Source organism: Sus scrofa, chromosome 1 (genome assembly GCF_054392235.1).
Source record: "Sus scrofa isolate SSC_HxYL_T2T_F1_AM1 chromosome 1, Sscrofa_HxYL_maternal_Yorkshire_Landrace_v2.0, whole genome shotgun sequence".
In the NCBI taxonomy this organism is placed as follows: domain Eukaryota; kingdom Metazoa; phylum Chordata; class Mammalia; order Artiodactyla; family Suidae; genus Sus; species Sus scrofa.
In genome coordinates, this window is record NC_139383.1 from 24032257 (window position 1) to 24046860 (window position 14604).

At 34.6% G+C, this 14604-nt stretch overlaps 1 long non-coding RNA gene across 4 annotated transcripts in view; it reads left to right on the forward strand.

The window, feature by feature from the left end:
• The window catches only part of LOC106508831 (uncharacterized), a 1163285-nt gene that overhangs the window by 809320 nt on the left and 339361 nt on the right, over nt 1–14604 (forward strand). The gene's annotated exons all lie outside the window — the stretch shown is intronic.

Here is a 14604-nt window from a genome sequence, read left to right on the forward strand (position 1 = left end):
TTTAGCAAAATACCCTCTATATTATCCATGCTGTGTCAAGTGGTAAGATTTAATTCTTTTTATGGTTAAGTAATATTTCATTTTGTGTATATACCATAACTTCTCTATCCATTCACCTATCAATGGACACAAAACCATTTATTGAAAATGCTATCATTTTTCCATATCTTTATATTACCATTTTTTGTAAATAAGCTAGTCATATATGTGATCTTATTTCTGATTTATCCTGTTCCATTGATCCCTTTATAAATAATGCCAAAAAGACAACAAAAGAATTAAAACTATGGAGAAATGAATGAATCAATGAATCAATACCATGTTATTTTATTTAGTATAGATTTAAAATGTGTTTTTATATCCAGGAAACAATATCTCCCACCATAATTCTCTTTAAGAATAAATTGACTCTTTTTTATTGTACTTCTTACTCATCTTAAGAAGTTACAGAAAACAATGAAAACGTTGAATTTTTGATTGTGATTACATTTAATTCATACTTAATTTTATGGAGATTTAACATCTTTATCATTTAAAATTTTCCAATTCATGGACACAGAGTTCACATTTTATTTTTACAATGATGAAAATCTGTAAGATCATAGTAAAGAACTACTTTTTTTATCCCTCATATTGATGTTTTGTGTCTTCTTTCATTTCTTTATAACTTTCTTCAGATCAAATTTCAAAGAACTATAGTTTAACTCTATTGGTTTTGTCTATTGTACATTCATTTTCTGTTTTAGTAATATCTACTCTTTTTTTTGCTTCTTGTATTTTTGGGGGTTTAATTTTCCAAAATTTTCTAACTTCTTGAGATCCACAGTTAACTCAGTGAGTTTCAGCTTTTATTTTCTGAGATATGAATTAAAGCTGTAAATTTTCCTCTAAATACAGCCTGTGTCTCATAAGTTTTAATGTATGATAATTCATTATGATTAATCTGTGCTATTATTATTCCAATTTTGATTTTATTTTGATCTATGGCTTATTTCAAAGTATATTTCCTAATTTCCAAATTATGATTTTGCTGGTAATCTTTTTGTTTTGATTTATAGCTTAATTTCTTTGTAGCCATAAAACATACTCTGTAATTTTACTTCTTTATAATTAATTGAGACCTGTTTTGTGGTGAAGTATGCATTCAATTTTTTTTTAATTTGGAAGTACAATTTAACTATTAAGTATTTTGCTTTTAAGTGTGTGTGCAATGTTTAATATATACCAAATTAGTCAGATTTGTTAATTATGTATTGAAATTTTCTATATTCTTGATTTTTTGATCTATTAACTCTGAGAGGAGTACGTTAAAATATCTTACTAAAACTATAGATTTGCTTTTCAGTTTTGCAGTTATTTGTTTTATATCCATTTGAGGATATGTTATTAGGTTTTTAAAATTTAATATTCTCAGTGAAATGAACATTTTATCATTATGGTGTGTTTCTTCTTATTATATATGTCTGTGTATTTATGTTTATATGTGTGCATTTGTGTGTAAAGTCTAATAGCTATTGTATTTTAATCTGCATATTAGTTGAATTAAGATTAATTCAATCATTCAGATGTTTGGGTTAAACCTACCATATTACTTTTTGCTTTTAATTTGTTCTATCTGTTCTCTTTCTTTTTTTCTTTCTTCCTGTGTGTGTGTGTGTGTGTGTGTGTGTGTGTGCATGTGTGCATGTGCATAACTCCTTGTGTGTGTGTGTGTGTGTGTGTGTGCATGTGTGCATGTGCATAACTCCTTGTGTGTGTGTGTGTGTGTGTGTGTGTGTGCATCTGTGTGTTTAATTATATTTCCTCCTCTGTTAGATTAGAAGTATTTCACTGTTTCATTATTGTGTAATGCTTAGCCAAAAGATTACAACATACATCATTCATTGACTGATGTCTAATATTTGTGTGTACTTTGGGCTTATTCCTGGGTAATGTAAACACCTTAAAATAATTTAAATCAAGTCATTTTCTCCCAAATTACATACCATTGGAGTCATATTCAATTTAGTCATATTCAATTTTAAATGACACACGGTATCATTATTGCTTATACCATCAATATTTATTTAAAATTACTCTCTTCATTTCTCTAAATTTCCAATAGGGATTATTTGTCTTATACTTGAATAATATTTTTAGTATGTCCTTTATTGTAGATATGTTTGCAGTGAGTTCTCATAACTTTTACTTTTTCTGAAAGATCTTTAGTGACTTTAATTATGCTTATCAATTTGCAGAGGAATAATTTATGTACAATAAATTGTATCCATTTAAAGTACATGAATTTTTGAATTTTGACCGGTATAGAAACCCATGACAATACCACTAAAATCAAGATGCAGAACTATTACATTATCCCCAAAAGATTTTACCACACCTCTCTGTTCCTCTGTTTATCCCTGGACCTAATCAAACTGCTAAGCTTTGTGTCAGTTTAGGTTGGTTTGCATATTACATAAATTATATGTATGTACTTTGTATTGCCTGGCTCTCAAAGCTTCTTCTGCCTCTTATGTAATGAATCCAATAAGCAAACACTTTTTTTTAAAGATTAAATTTATTTTTCTCTAAAGGAAAAAAATACTTTAGAATTTATATTAATCCATAATATCTTTAATCATTTCTCCATAGCTTGAATTCTTTTCTTATTTTATTTAATATTCTTATCTTCTCCGATACCCTGCAATAACTTATCTCACAATTACTTATACACATTCAGAATACATACATGAGATCCGTGAATATTTTTAAGGATTTTAAAAGATCTAAGAAGAAATTTGAATTTTAAAAAATACAACAAATTTATATTATGTACATTTAAGAGCAGTTTCTGACAATGAATTTCCTGACAAGAAAACTATCCCAGACAGAAATAGTAGAGTGTCATGAATCTGTGTACTTCATAGTATTCTATATAGATTCAGTGTCTCTAAAATTAATGTTATTTGAAATGTTTTATAATTAAAGGGCAAAAACATGGATAACATATGAACTTATTTGCCAACATTCGTATATAAAAGTTTTTATCTCTGGAGTTCCCTAGTGGCTCTGCAGGTTAAAGATATGGCAATGTCAGTTCTGTGGCTCAGGTCACTGCTGTGGTGTGGGTTCAGTCCCTGGCCCAGGAACTTTTTCATGCTGTGGGCATGACCAAAAATTTATTTTTCATTTCAGAACTTTAGTTGGTGTTCTTTTATTCATTCAGCAAATATTTCCAACCACCTTCTTTGTTCCAGAACTGTCCTAGATATTATGTGAGTTAGTTCACTTATGTATGTATGTATATATGTATGTATGTATGTTTGCTTTATAGGGCCACACATGCAGAAGTTTCCAGGCTAGGGGTCGAATTGGAGCTGCAGTTGCCAGCCACAGCAATGCCAAATCTGAGCTGTGTATGTGACCTATACCACAGCTCACGGCAATACTGGATTCTTAACCCCCTGAGTAAGGCCAAGCATCAAATCCGCATCCTCATGGATACTAGTTGGGCTCGTTACTGCTGAGCCACAATGGGAACTTCCTGTGTGTATTGCAATAAAGAAAGCAGGCAAAAGTTCTTACCTTCATAAAGCTTATAGTCTCATGAGGGGAAATAGACCATATACCTAAATTTTGAAATATTTGTGGAGGAATAAGTAGTGGGGAAAAATAGAGCTAAAAGGAAAATGAAGAGCACTGACAGGAGAATTGCAATTTAAATAGAATAGTTTTTTTTTTTTTTTTTTGTCTTTTTGCTATTTCTTGGGCTGCTCCTGCGGCATATGGAGGTTCCCAGGCTAGGGGTCGAATTGGAGCTGTAGCCACTGGCCTATGCCAGAGCCACAGCAACGCGGGATCCGAGCTGCATCTGCAACCTACACCACAGCTCACAGCAACGCTGGATCGTTAACCCACTGAGCAAGGGCAGGGACCGAACCTGCAACCTCATGGTTCCTAGTCGGATTCGTTAACCACTGTGCCACGATGGGAACTCCAGAATAGTTTTGTCATCATTGAAATAGTTACATTTTTGAAGGGAAGGTTTTATTTGCATTATAAACTTTTAAAAGCCAAGAAATCAGACTAGGAGAACATGTGTTAGAGTCATTCCATCTGAATGGAAACTGGATGTGTGGCTATTATAGCAGTGGCCCAGACTTCCTTTGAAGATTTCACATAAAGAAATAAATTCTTAATTAACAACAGCACCAGAAGACATGATATAATATGCTTACAGTCTGTTTTTCTATTTTCAAATAACCAATTACAGAAATATTAAAGAAACAATCAAATATAAACTTCAAATACTTAAAGCAGAAAAAAAAAAAAAAGTGCAGCAAAGGAAGATATCTTTGATACGGATCAAAGAGGCCACAAAAGGAAACAACAAAATGAATGCACTCAAACTTGGGTGTGTGCGGGCACACACACACACACAACACACACACACACACACACTCACTCACTTAGAATAAGACTAAAACTGATCTTATATTCTTTAACAGTTAATAAAATCCCTGATTTTGATTATAGGATAAGAGGAAAATGTTGGAATGGTTTGGTCGTTACTTGCCTCATGGTAAACTTATACTGTCTTATTCTGATTTCCTAACCATTTGTAGGGAATTAGATATGTGGCCATTGAATAAAAAAAAACTCTGTTGTTTGGTAAAATATGAATCAGGAAATCTTGTTTCTACAAGATCCCACTAAAGGATAATATTTTATTAAAAACATTTTATGAATAGTTAATTTTCAACATTGCCATATGTTTGTTTAAAAGTTCTAATGCAAAATAATGTATTTCTTTTAAGAGAAAATTAGCCTCAATTTTACCTTACTGCAAACTCCGAACCCTTATAAGTCCCCCATACATAACCAGGCCAGCTGATACTTTTTACATAAGAAATATTCATTGAGTTCTTTTTCAATACCATATATCAAGTGAACATGTAAGTGTCCTCATTATTCATGAATCAGACAGCACCCCAAGTGTACCCAGCATTAAATTGCTTTTGAAACATCTATAATCTCTAGAAATGTCTCCTTCCAAGATACATTTTGCAGAGAAACTCAATTTGAATTCTGCATTTACTCTAGCAACACACTCAACAAAAGTCTAAAGATAGATTTGAAGGTCACTTTGACATTGCCCCTTTAAGTAAAACTTTGCTGTATTTATGGAACAAAACCCAGGAATGTTCTGTATGTCACAGCATAAGATTATAAAATGCCCGCACGGTCCTTTTCTGAATAATAATGTAGTAAACTCACCCTCTTGTTAAAAATAGATGCTTGTTCTTTCTAAAACAGAAACAACATACAGCTTTGAAGGAGACAAGCAGAAAGCCATGAAATGAGTCATCAGCTATGTTCAGTTACAGTGGGTTTATCTGTGACTGTGTGTGAAAAACCACTCACCAGAAGTCAGCAAAAGTGCAGCCAATTGCTGAGAGCTAATCATGCTGGGTTATTCTTGGAGGAGGCTGGTGTTTGTCGGGAGTACCGACAGTTACCAATTATTGCCTCCACTTGGCAAAATGAATGGGTCTGAACAGTTATCTTGAAGGTGTTCTCAGCAAGAACTATATTTAAACTGCTTACACCAGTAATTGTGTCTCACTCACCCAATCCCGAGTTTGATCTTAAGTGTTTTACAGTATGGATATAGTAAGCAGTCAAACACACTTACCTTGGGCTTTCAGTGTTCACAGAGTGGATCTGATAAACAACTTGCACTAAAATGCATGCTTTTCAATGTTCTTTTATCTAATTTCTGGTGGGTAGCGTAGGAATGAAAGGTATATTTTTTATCATGTTTGCTGCTGAAGTACTTCGGTATAAATTTATATCATCAAATTGTTAGGGCTGCATTGTTTGCTTCCATTCTTGCCTACCACAGCAAAGAATTGAAAGGGTAGGTACCTTACAGCAAGTTTACTAAAGAGAAGGAACAATCTTAGGGAGAGTGGGCCACCCTGTGAGTAGGGACTGGCCCCATCTTACAGTTGGGTTTTCCTTATATCCCCAAGCTGCATACCTGAGTGGCTAAAGGCTGAATGTTGATTGGTCTCTGTATGGGGCATATTTGATCTTCTGATTGGTCTCAGGCAGGATACCTTATTAGCATGTGGGAAAGGTCACAGGGAAGTTTCCTGGAGAGTCCCCCGATATTGTGCCTGTGTGTGTTCTTACTGCCTCTTAGAGGAAGGGTGAGGAGTGGGCCACATACCTTTCCTAGTAAGGTGGGGGAGGGGGCATTACAATGAGACCAGTGGGGTGATGATAAGGGTAATTCTTGTTTTAGCCTAAGGACTTGCGTTTAATCTCCTTGAAGGGGACTTGAAGCCTAATAAAATCATTTCTAATCCTCATAGAAAGGCACCATAGTGCATAATACTATCTATATGTGGTTTTAAACTGATAATTTATCACAGTTGAGATATAATACTAATTTTGCCTTGGGAAGTATAAATCGATGAAAATAATTCATTTGTTTTATTTCTGTTGATTACCTTGAAGGTACACAACATAAAGGGAAACATTATTGGTGTCTGTAATTATAGGAAAAAAATGTCTCCTTCCTTGTTTGAGTTTGTTGTGGTGATTATTGCTATCAACAGTGTATCAAAGAAGCTTATTACTTTGTGTTGAAACTTTTTGCTTCCAATTTTCCCAAAATGTAAAGAAAAAAAAAAAAACCTTGAATAAATTATGGGTAACATATGATGGCACAAGAAATGTTTAAATGCAAAATAAAAAATAATGAATTAGGACACAAGAGACAGAGGAGTGGATGGCAAATAACCAGCCTTATTCTCACCTGAAGGAAAAGCTGATCAAGGCCTGACTAGTCACTGGGGCTGGCTCATCTCCATTCAAGCCTTACCTCTATGATCAGTGAGGCCATGTGACATTTTCTTCTTTTTTTCCCTCTACTTCTTATTTGCTATTTTAAGCTTGCTGTATTTTACAATGATTCTCAAAGTGTCTATTATTATTCTAGAGGAGAAAATCTACAGGTATAAACAGTTGTTTATTTTGAGGAAAAGTACTTTCATTTTCTATTCATTTTGCTTTTAGCTGGCAGAACAAGGTAAATTTAGGAAAATACAGAGAGCAATAAAGAAGAACTTTGGAAATGAATGGTTCCCATAAAATGATGATCTCCTTTGCTTAAAGTATTTAAAGTACACACAAAAATAAATAATTACATTCTCTGATTCCATTAACTATCAAATGATGCTAAACTGTAAAGAATAATATTGACCAGTTTAATGTTATTTGGTTGGATACCTTATTCTTCCTTAGTTCTTTTTGTCTGTGGTTTGGTAATTAGGTAGAATAAATGAAAATTACATTAAAATGTTTGTTGGTTTGTTTTTGTCATTGATTTAGAAGTAAATTAGTTTCAGACCTTAAGATGGCTCCCTTGAAAATGAATACAGCAGACAATTGCTGCCAGGAAGATGTTCCCAGGGATTGTCTTCATTCACTGTGAAGATAACACAAGATGTGCTACACTTGGGTTCTTTAAATTGGAGCTGTTTTAAAGCAACTCCTAATTGCCTGCTGTGATTTTGTGACATTCCAAATCTTGCTAATGCTTCTTCCACCCAGATTGAGCCTCCCTGCCTTCCTATTGCTAATGAATGACCATATTCACAAGAATCTCTAGAGACATTAAAAACTTTGGTTTATTTAGGGTGAATTTACACAATAATATCAGTTGTCTGTTTTGAACAGAAATAAGAATATGGTCTGATTAATACAGAAAGTAATGCATAAATTTCCAAGCAGCCACATCTCTTGTCAATTTAGCCACTCGATCATTGAAGGAAACAAAATTTTGCATAAGAATGAATCATATGCTTTCTTCTTTCTCAATATTAGCATTCAGTTGAGCAATTTTCCCCAGATGTATTTTATGACCAACTTTCCTTTGCTCAAGAAGTCAGAGAAGAAATGATTTTATATTTTACATTTCTTAAAATACCACCCATCTGCAATTGTGTCTGCACTGGACCTTTCATATGTTTCTGCTAGGGATGTAAAACGGCATAGCCTCTCTGGAAAAACAATTTGGCAGTTTTATAAAAAGTTGAGCATAGCCATAACCTACAGCCCAACAGTAACACTCCTGAGTATTTATCATAGAAAAATGAAACCTTATGAATATGAAAATCTTTATATCATGGCACTAGCTGCTTTATTTGTAATCTCCCAAACTGGAAATCACCCAGATATCCTTCAACAGGTGGATGTGGATGGGTTAAAAAAGCTATGATACATCCCTACAATTGGAAACTCAGCAATAAAAATAGCAAGTTATTGATATCCAACAACTTAGATCAATGCAAGAGCATTATGCTCACTGGAAACAAAAAGCCATTCTCAAAAAATTATATACTGCATTATTATTCCATTTGTATCACACTCTTGAAATGGCAAAAGTATAACGATGGAGAATAGATCCAATGGAAATTGCCAAAGCTTGGGGTTAGGTAAGGATATGACTGAGGAGGGTTAGTCTAGGGAATTGTCCCTGTAGTGATAGAATCAAGTCTGTATCTTGACGTTGGTGGTGGTCACTGAGTCTATGCTCATAAAAATATTTCATATTATTACACATCACAACACAGACACATACACACACCACAGACATTTCAGTGCAGGTAACAACTGGTAAATTCTGTGAAGATCTGTAGTTTACTTAATAGTTTTATACCAATGTCAGTTTTATAGTTAAAATGTACTATGGTTAAGTGAAACATCACCAATGTGAAAAACTGAATACAGGGTCCCAGGGAATTCTCTGTATTATTGTGGCCATCTCCTGTAATTCATAAGTGTTTTAAAAGTAAACTACTCATTTAATCTCTATATAGCCATGATGGTGTGAAAGTTTGTGATGGCCTACTAAGTTACAGGCATTTTGTTAAATATTTTCTATTTTTAAAGGAAGAACAGTTTTATTGACATTTTACGATTGAAGATCCTAAAACACACAAATTATATTTTCCAAAAGTGAACATATAAGTTGTGCCTACTACCCAAGACTGGGATTTTATTTTCCCCAAATTTATGCTGTTTTTGGTCTTTCCATTCTATTCTGTTGTTTCTTTTTGTCATTAAATATTTCCAGGAGCTTTGAAACTTAGTATTCCACTTCATATCTCTGCAGTTTTGTGATGTTTTCTTTCCATTTTCTCTAGCAGAACTCAAATATAACATAACATAGTCATTGTTCTTTCCCAAATTTGGGACAAATCTCAAGCACTTTGGAACTGCTTTCCTGTCAGTGGCTGCCCAGAAATGTGTAAAATCAGGAACCAGTCTGAGTTCACAAAAATGTGTCTCCATAATTAGATTTGAAAATGTGCCTTGGTTTCCTAAGAACCATTCAGGGCTCTCACTGTGTAATCAGAGATGTTCTCTAAAGCACATTTGATTGGATAGGCATAATCTCATCAACATTACCTTCTATGTATAATTCTATGACTTAAAAAAATGAAACTTCCCACTGCTGAAAATCCTAAAAAAGAAGACAATTCTATTAATAATTCTGATGAAATTCTTTTGAGAGAAATAGACATGAAGCAACCTAAGAGCTGTAAGCTTGAAAATTTGTCCTTTTTGAAAGATTGATTCATTGTCAAACTTTGAAGATAACTCTAAAAGTTTTTATTTGACTCTAAAGGCAATCACATACATTTTTCTTATTAGAATATATATTTAAAATGAATTTTAAAGGAAATTCAAATATTGTAGAATCAAAAGCAAGTGAAAAAAAATATATAGCAAATCCAGGAGAGTAGCATATTGGATAAGAACACCCTTTAATAACATGGGATCAAACCCCTGTCTGCCACCTACTAGTGTTGTTTTCTTTGACAAATCTTTGAAACCTCTTTTATTTCTTAATTCCATTAAGACCCTAAAATACCAAGAAAATGCACATTTGGGAGTTCCACTGTCGTGGCGCAGTGGTTAACGAATCCAACTAGGAACCATGAGGTTGCAGGTTCGGTCCCTGCCCTAGCTCAGTGGGTTAAGGATCCGGCGTTGCCATGAACTGTGGTGTAGGTTGCAGATGCAGCTTGGATCCCGCGTTGCTGTGGCTCTGGCGTAGGCCTGTGGCTACAGCTCCAATTAGACCCCTAGCCTGGGAACCTCCGTATGCCTCGGGAGCAGCCCAAGAAATAGCAAAAAGACAAAAAAAAAAAAAAAAAAAAAAAAAAAAAAACAGAAAATGCACATTTTATGTGACCTGGATGTAAAGCAGATTGTGATAAACAAGATCATTATCAAAGAACATTATCACAAATTGTGAGGAAATTGATCCACCCAAAAATTCATGTTCAGAACATTTGATGAATCATAGATTTCTAGATTTATAATTCAAACACAGGACATTGAAAAAAAAATATTAACCTATGTATGGCATATATGGGATAGATAATCGTCTCTGACCCATAAATTGGAGAAGATAAAAATTAAAATACTCTGGGATATTTAGTGTATTTAGTACATTATATTTAATCTAAATGCTAATGTTGAGAAGAAAAAACTGATTTATTATAAAAAATGTGTTGTAATCTTTAAGAGTATTGTTTCAAAAAGTTGTGGGAAATTTATATGTGGAAACCTTGATTTTTTAGTAGAATTTTGCTTTCCACTTTTGATAGAATTTTTAAAAAGAAATGTTTTAACATGTGACAAAATAGTCAGATTTAAATTAAAAATAAAAATACATAATTGTATAATGTCAGAATCTATTCTACACAAGTTGTACTTGATGCAATATTAAATATTTTTAAATGGTACTTAATGTCAAATACAATTTATTTTTTTAAAGTTTTATTGGAGTATAGTTAACTTACAGTGTTGTATTAGCCTCAGGTACATAGAAAGTGAATCAGATACACACACATATAAATATATACACACATGTATAACAAATATATGTGTGTATACATACACGTGTGTGTATAATATACATATATGTGTATATATAATATATATATATAAACACACACACATTATTTTTTCTCATATTGGTTATTGCAGAATAATGAGTAGATTTCCCAGTGCTATATACTAGGTCCTTGTTAGTTAATTATTGTTAATAGTGTTGCAGTGGACATCAGGGTGCATGTATCTTTTTTAATTAAGGTTTTATCTGGATATATGCCCAGGAGTGGGATTGCTGGATCAAATGGTAGTTCTGTATTTAGTTATTTAAGGAACCTCCATACTGTTCTTCTTCTTTTTTTTTTTTTTTTTTTTTTTTGTCTTTTTGCCATGTCTTGGGCCGCTTCCGCGGCATATAGAGGTTCCCAGGCTAGGGGTCTAATCGGAGCTGTAGCTACCAGCCTACGCCAGAGCCACAGCAACGAGGGATCCAAGCCGCGTCTGCAACCTACACCACAGCTCATGGCAACGCCGGATCGTCAACCCGCTGAGCAAGGGCAGGGATGGAACCCGCAACCTCATGGTTCCTAGTCGGATTCGTTAACCACTGCTCCAGGACGGGAACTCCCCCATATTGTTCTTCTTTCTTAGTGGCTGCAAGAACAGTGTAGAAGTTTCCCTTTTCTCCATACCCTCTCCAACATTTATTATCTGTAGACTTTTTGATGATGGACATACTGAATAAGTGTGAGATGATACTTCACTGTAGTTTTAACTGAAAGTGTTAAGGCATGCTCAAAATTTATTTAGTTTCTAATCAAGCCTAATATTTGTACAAACCTACTAGTAAAAATGATTAAATGTGTTTTCACTGGTTTTAGTTGATCATCAGTTGTTTTAGAGAAATGTTTGATTGAGGAACAGGATAGTTCTCTTGCTTGAATTTTGTTACCAATGGGCTAATGTACTATTTGTCTATGATATTATCTTTTCAGAGTTCACCAGAAATGGTTACATACTTTCAGAGCCCCCATGCCAGAGAATTAATTAACAAAAGACAAGGATATAGAATAGATTTATCAAATTAAGAAAACAGTATGCCCAATTTGGCTAAAATGTAGAACATGGAGTCCTTGCAACAGGTCTGAAAGTTAAATGAGGCCACGCCCTATCAATCTTTTCATTGACAGAAAAGAAGCAGAAGCATTGAGAAGGAAAGATCACATAATGGATCAATAACCAAAAGTGATGTGATAGAAACTATGATATAAAAAATTATAATTATAAAGTGAAGAAAGTAAAACCAAATAGTGGTGAAGAAAGTAAACCAAATAGTTCATCAGAATCTCTGTTCTCAATAAATCATGGGTGGTCTTCCTCTTTCAACTTTCTTTCCTGTCTTACCATCCTATAATCAGCCATTTTTCTCTCATGTTTTGTGTTTCATCTTTTCTTCCTTCCTTCTTTCCTTCCTTTCTTTCTTTGTCTTTTTGTTTTTTTTTTTTTTTAGGGCTGCACTTACAGCATATGGAGGTTCCCAGGCTAGGGACCTAATAGGAGTGGTAGCCGCCAGCCTATGCCACAGCCACAGCAATGCCAGATCTCAGCCACATCTGCGACCTACACCACAGCTCACAGCAAAGTCAGATCCTTGACCCACTGAGTGAGGCCAGAAGTCGAACCCACAACCTCATGGTTCCTAGTAGAATTCGTTTCCACTGCACCATGACGGGAACTCCCATCTTTTCTTTCATCTTATTTTATTTGACAAAGGCAGTGTTTTCCTTAATATTTGTTGTAAGATCTGTGGTTCAGATTACATACCCTAGTATTTGTATTGTCAAGGCAGTCAAATAAAAGCACACATTTTTTTCTCTATATTGCTGAGAACCCAGGTTTCACCATCAAAATGGCCTAGTCTAGTCTCTCATCTCCATGTAATGCTAGCTGTTTACTGTGGACAAATTACATAAATATCTCTCAGACTTAGTTGCTCATTTGCGAAAAGAAGACAATAATACAAACTAAATTAGTCTGCTAGGGAAGCCATAAAAAATACCACAGACTGGGTGACCTAAACAACAGAAATTTATTTTCTCACAGTTCTGGAGCTTGGGGAGTCCAAGATCAAGTTGTTTGCTGATGGCTGTTTGCTGGCTGCATCCTCACATGACTCTCTCTTGTGTGCACATTCCTGTTGTCTCTTCCTCATCTTATAAGAACGCCAGGCCTCATGCATATGACCTCATGTAACCTTGATTACCTCCTTAAAGGCCCTTTCTCTAAATAAAATCACATTGAAGGCTGGGGATACAACATATGGATTTGGGAGGACAAAATTCAGACCTTAACACAAACCTTGAAATATTTTTTAAATGTATGTAATTTTTAGCAATACACCTGATATATGTAAGTGATGAACAAATAGCAGGTAATATAATTTATATTTTATTTTTGCCAATTAGGCTGCAGTGGTAAGTAAGTTGTAGAATAGAAAAAACAACAACAACAACAACAACAAAATAGTAGCTTTATTAGTTAGCTTTTGGTGCATAAGAAAAAAATCCGTAACTTAGTGTCTTGAAACAACTATTCATTTAGGGCATGATTTTGTGGAGCCAACTATTGAGCTGGACTAAGCTGAGTGGCTCATCGAATCTCACCCAAGCTTAGTTTATCTCACCTAGACTTAGTCTGAATTTTTGGTGAGTTGGTGGGTGGGTTCTTTGAAACTGGAAAGTTTATGATGGTTTTGTTGTTACTGAACTTAGGTCTGGCTACTTGCCACTTGAAAATCAATACCCGAGAGAAGTAAATGTTTGTAGAAAGGAAACCTGTATTTAAATAACAAGCCAGCAATCTGGGGAGATGGTGGACTCAATGTCCCTCAGAAAACCCCTCTGAAGAGTCTGCTCAGCCATGAAAGTTTTTAAGTGGTAAAAGAGAAGTAATCTCAGTTAACCATTGAGATAGGGGTTCAGAGTAGTCACCATCCCCCATTGTGTACAGGCTTGTCACACAGGTTGTCAACTTCTTGTGATCTTTCTTTCCATAAGATCTTGTTCAATAGGTTATTCTCTAGATTACCAAAGGGGACGCTGGGGAGGAGATCTGGCATCTGTTAATGACTTATTCTTCATTTCTGCTTCTTTGAACTACAAAGAGAACCAACAGTTTTGGCAAGGTATCATGTGAACAAAAGTTTTGCTAAAATGGGCAAGGGCTAGAAATGAGTAGAGCATAGGGGTGCCTGGTTTAAGGTTAGTGACAAAACAAAAGGAGCTCTTACAGGGTGCTCTTTCCCAGCAAAAGCTGCTTAGCTTGTCTGGGATGGATGGGATGAATGAGGTCTTCTCCATCTGCTCTCCATGTAGTCCTTCAGCAGATGAGGCCAGGCTTGTCCACAAGGCTATCAAAGAGTTCCAAGAATAGTGAGAAAAAAGCCCATTGTGCAAGAGCTTTTCAGTTTCCCCTTATGTCACATTTGCTCATGTTCTACTGGTCAAGGTAAGTATCATGAAAAACCCAGAATTGAGGTTTAGAGAACAGATTTCATATTATGGTAAGATCTGCAATGTCCAAATCTAAATCTGTGAAGACGGGAAGGGGAAGGTTTGGTGTTAATTTTAATAATCTATTACAAACTCCTAACCAATAGTCACAGGGCTGGTTACATAATGCCTGTGATCATTAGTCAAGATGCCTTAT